We start from the raw sequence: 5,565 nt of genomic DNA on the forward strand, positions 1-5,565 counted from the left end.
ATTCTCTACTGCTATTGAGACAATTCTCACCGAAATATTCCTGTTTCATCTGTCTGATAAATGGTGATCTTCGAAAAGAATGTGGTTCTTCTCTAGGCAGCTGTGCAATTCACTGCTTCATGCTTCCTTTCTCTGTATGCTATAAAGATGAAGTCTATTGCCTTAGACATTTACAAATCAAATCTTTTCATATGTCACTAACTGCTTTTAGAGAAAAGCACAGATGTAAAATCCCTGTTTGTCTCTGCAGAGAGGCTAGCAAATAGGCTACTGACAGCAAGGCTCGCCACTGTTTAATCAGAATCTATACTCAAAAGCATTACTACAGTACTTTCCAGGGGAAGTGCATTGCTTAGAATAGCTTTTCTTTCGAATGCTGGGAAACAACACGACACTTAAAATAATGTACAAGAGACAAAACTGTAGAATGTCTAACTTTTTGTTTGAAGTCCTGCACTTCAAAGCAAAAAATATCACTCCATCCCCCTTTCCTCTCCATACAGCTTCATAAGAATTCTGATTGCTGCAGCTGGGACGTGGGTTTCTAGCTGCACTGAAGAAATGTGTGGAATCTGGGGACGGAGGGGGTGGTGGTGTTAGGGTCTTGTTTGGTGTTTGGGGGTGGGGGTGTGCTTTTTATGGGAACACAGGCATTTCTTTTTACTGCACGCTGGTAGGACTGCAAACTATACATTTGGGGAAGGACTGTAGGCTTTGAAAAGTCTGCTGGAAGGGGGAGGGCAATACCAGTGCCTGAATTTCAGTTGTTTTTTCAGTCATTGCTGCTGGACATACACTTGCATCAAGCTGTAACACACTTTAATAGTTTGGAGTTTTTAAATTAAAAGTAAAGGGCAGCAATTCTGCTGCTCTCTTGCTGTTTCTCATTCTGAAAGCAGGTAAACAGACTGAATACTGTTTTATTTTCTGGTCTTATATTGTAATGCTTCACAACATGAATCCACTAGCAGAACACTTAAAACTAATGCAAAAATGTCAATTTTATTTTAGTTTAATATAATTCAGAGGGATAGAGCTTCAATCTTATGCAATACATATGGTGATTTTATTTTTACCTTCTGTTGTAATGGACAAATTATACCAACGGTTTGAGGCTTTTTAACTGAGAAGGATGTCAATCCAGTAATTGGTCAAAATTGAGACAAAAACTAATTTTTGAGCCTTTCAGCAGATCTGGAATTGCTTTCAAGAACTGACCTGTAGCATTATATTTTTGAGCTAGAAAGATATGAGGTGGTATAAAAATGTCAGTTTATAAAGTTCTTTCATCCATGAAAGCACAGCATGTTAAAATTGCAAGCGATGGAGTGGGCTTTTTTTATCACGTAGCAGGAAACATTCTGAGTGACTTCAGCATGGTTTTCCTCTTGTCAACAAGATAATTTGAAGAAAAATAGTTGTACTTCCAAAATAATAGTGTCTGCTGTCATAGAATTGCTGAATACTTGGTTCTGCTACAAGGATTTTTATGAGAGAGAAGCAAGACTAATTTACAAACATCAAGAACTGGGACGTGATAAACCTGGCTATGCTTGGATGTTTAGAGAATCCGCACTGTCAGTTTAGCTCTAAATGTGCTGTGGCAGTGAGGAACACTTGCCAAACCTCACTGCAGCCAAAGTCCACTTTATTCTAAAAAGCTTTCTTGGGTTTTTTGAGAGGGACAAAGGTTATGAGGTCTCACTTGATGTAGTGTATATCTCCATCATCTAGGTATTCAAAACATATGAGTTGAGGCTTTTAAAATCCTTTAAAGCTACTCAGTTTCACAGATATAAAGTGTACACTTAAATTTCTTTCATGTTGTATTTCAGTTTGGGAGTTCCACAGCATACAATAGATGTGGAAAGAAAGAATGAAGAAGCAGCAGTAGAGATTAAAAAAGCTTTAAAGTTAATTAAAAAAAAAATAAAACAAAAATTGCATGCATGCATGCATCCATCCATCCATTACATTGCCTATGGGCATTTTTAAAATCCTGAAAGTAGGTATCCAACAACTTTTTGATAACTGTTTGCCTATAAATATACTTTGCCATTCAGTACTTAAGTTTTTGCACTGATGCAAAATGTTACAAATTCCTAATTGTCCGTATCATGGCTAAAGACCTACACAAGTTTTGTTACAGACATTTTCATAAGCTTCTATAACTCTGTCAGCATAGCTTTTAGTTATTTGTCTTCCTTTGTATTCTAATTAAAGTATTGAAATAGCAACAAAGGCTAATAATGTATGCCTCTAGCTCTGCTTTCATCATGGCATTTATTTCTCCCTTCACTTAAGAAATATACATTGTTATGGCCTCCTGAATACCTTTGTGAAAGCATGCTATTACAGCTCTGTCTTGCATATTTTTTGGCATCTGCATGTGGACTTTATTGTTATTGTTAAACTAGTAATATCCTAAGCCATCTCCCAATGTGTTCCCTATCAACATACTGTCCTGATGCAAAGACTAGATGACATTTACACCGTAAAGCTGGAGCTGGTTTAATTTGTTGCTTCTTCAGCAAAAAAATGTTCTGGTTTTTTTTACATGAGGACATGCTGTTCTTGTCTCTAGCAAAAGATGGAATACTGTTAACTGTGCTGCCTATAAGTAAGACTCAAGTTCTGTAACTGGGAAGCTAAGAACAGTGTAATTATGACCTCTGAATTGGATGTTATGTTTATTTGAACACATATGTATCTTAGCTACTGAGTTACAAATCAGTACTAATTTAAACAAGTCAAGGCCTGTCTCTTTGACTTGAAACAGCTGTTACAGGCAGAAATCAAATATATGGAGACACCTGACAAAAATTCAGATGCTGGCAAACTGTAGTAGGTGCTTTCAAACACCAAGTTCTTCTACCAGTATTTTTGCTTTGACTTTTATCAGTGTAAAGGTATTACATGATTCCCTCTGAAAATAAAGATATCTAAGAAAGATGAAATAAGAGAAAAATCTATAAGCTGAATCTATTATTTGCCTTTGGCCTAAGAGAATAGTTCATGGCTGCAGTGGTTTAATGAGCCACTCTGTGGGGGCACTTGACTTTGACTGCATTCATAATGAAATAGTTGCACTCTCTCCAGTCACAAATAGCATTTTTTTAGTAAGACACAAAGGTAATGGATTTAACTTTTGATTCTGCAAGAAGAACTTGAGAACACTCAGAACTGAAAACTTCAGCATGCACAAAGCAAATCTGCTTGGACAGAATTAAGTTAATGTCAAAGTAGACTACGGCTTAAGACTTACGTGCATGGCTGTTTCAGGGTTCAGTGATCTTTGTCTTCACTGCATACTTCTCTGTTCAGAAAATAATTACTTTCACTAGTAAAGAGGCAATATTGAAAATACAACTGCTGTAAAGTAACTGAGGTAGTGTTAAAAAGTGAGGGAGATATTGTTTGGAGGGGTTACGCCCATGTAAAACTGGAGCTAGAAGAATTGCTGCAAGACATCTATGCAGATATATTATTTTTTTTCTTCCTTACTCACTTTCTGGATTTCTGCTAAGTGAAGTTTTCTAAGGGAAAAGACAGAAATAACCACTAAATCAGACCTAAGATCTTGCCTCTCTCACCCCTTAATGAATGCCGTAAGAACCAGCCTGCTAGGTCTCTCATTATCAGGAATTCATGATGGACCTGAAATAAGTTTCCTTCTGAAGCTTTGTCTGAAACTGACCTTTTCTTAAAACCTTTCAATAAATTGTCACTTTCTGATGAAACTAATCTTGGAAAAAAAATCTGGTTAACTATAATAGCAAGGATTTCCCTATAACTTTCATTTTAGACATAAGTGTATGGTTATATTTATGTATCTATGATTGCACACTCACAAACTCGCAACCCTTACAGCACTACTGATGAACTGTTATTTTTCTGGAACCTTAGTTTTATTTTCAGTAATAGGCTTTTTTTTTTTCCTGATCTTTTTGTTTAACTGAAAAGCTCTGGGAGCTATAGATGCAGGCATAATTAAAGCCTAGTGCTGGTATTTTAAACTTCTCAGTGGGCCACCTATGTTTTGGGAGCAAATGTGCAAAAATTTCCATCTCTTTTCATCCAGTCTAATAACAGAGGAGCAGTTTCATGGCTGTGTTTATCCTTTCACCTTCTGTTCGCTGTAGTATGTTGCATGTAGCCTTTCTTGCTTTATACTTACTTGAACAGGTACTTGGCAGACCTGTGGGCTGCTTTGTGGTTTTGTCCCATGGCAGGAAACAGAACCTGAGCCCAGATTACTCCCCACGAGAAGAGGCGGGAGAAGGCAGAAAAGAGTTCATCTAGTCATGTCTACTATGGTCCTTTCAGGGATGACACTAGAGATGTGCATTTGATATACCATCCTTTCCTCAAGACCATACTGAATTAAGACACATCCTGAAATTATCTTTCTTAGCCTACTGGCTAAAGGCTACCTGTAAAGCATCCTTAAGCGTGTGTATATATATATATATGTGTGTGTGTATGTGTTACGGGCATGTAAAGCTTTGCTATACTTCCATTATTCAGATGTACTTTGTCAGTTTGTTGAACTGTTTGATATGTAAGAATAAACAGTCAATTTGCATTCTTAACCCTAGCTCACACACAGCATTAGAAAAATCGCATTTTCTTGGTTTACTTAAAAAAATATTTAAACAAGGTATCTTCATCTTTCCATCTAATTAGTTCCAGAAGTTATGACAAAAGTCTTCACACAAGTCCCGTGTCAGAAATAGAAATAATCTTTTTCATAGGCCAGATGTGTGTTTATGTATAGTATTTGGTTGAGCAATTCCTAGCACAACAGAAGTAAGAAATGAGTAAATTATATCTGGATGCCTGTTACTAGCAGTTGGAACAAAATACTGAAAAATTAAACAGCAGCTGCACTGCCAATGTGTTTATACTCTCACACTTGCACCAAGCTTTACACAGTTGAAGCCCATGGCACAACCGAGCTCTTTTCCATTTCCTGTTTCTTTAAAGTTAAGGAGTTTATTCTGATTGAGTAAACAAAAGAACATGCTCTAGACATTCTTCCTATCTTTAAACACCACCTTTTGCCACTGTCATCTGACATCCAGATCTCTGTGACAGCTGTGACCTCCCAGGGTTCAGCCTTAGCTACACACTGAACTTCCTTGGGAGTAGGGGAAAAGCAGCAGCTATACCACCAGCTCACAGCAGTAACGTCCCCTTGGTTTCAGGCTCCATGTTACACAGCCTGTATAATTCACCACAGGAAAGTAAAATACACCAAGAAAACACACATAAATACCTGAAAGATTTAACATTTGTAAAAGTATAATTGCAGGATAGATGACATTGCATATACCTATGAGCATCACTAAAATAAACATAGTCTCCTCAGGACCCTGGCAATACATCATATTTGTAACTCATAGTTCAGGAGGAATTTCTGCATAATTGTTCCAAACACAGGGACGAAAAGGGTTTCCTGGGTTATCAAACCCAGTGCTTCTTTGCTGTAGGCAACTGTATCACATAAACCCTCCATAAAGTGGTACGTTTCATGTTAAATTAATGAATTTTGCACTTACTCAC

General features: G+C 37.1%; 1 long non-coding RNA gene across 1 annotated transcript in view; it reads right to left on the minus strand.

The window, feature by feature from the left end:
- Positions 1 to 3,265: 3,265 nt before the first annotated feature.
- Positions 3,266 to 5,565, minus strand: part of LOC308053997 — a 133,081-nt gene continuing 130,781 nt past the window's right edge. Inside the window, exon 4 of the long non-coding RNA XR_013923901.1 lies at positions 3,266 to 3,316. This is a non-coding gene — a long non-coding RNA (uncharacterized lncRNA). The remainder of the gene's footprint in view (positions 3,317 to 5,565) is intronic.

The sequence above is a fragment of the Falco punctatus genome (assembly GCF_963210335.1).
Source record: "Falco punctatus genome assembly, chromosome: 15".
NCBI classification, from domain to species: Eukaryota; Metazoa; Chordata; class Aves; order Falconiformes; family Falconidae; genus Falco; species Falco punctatus.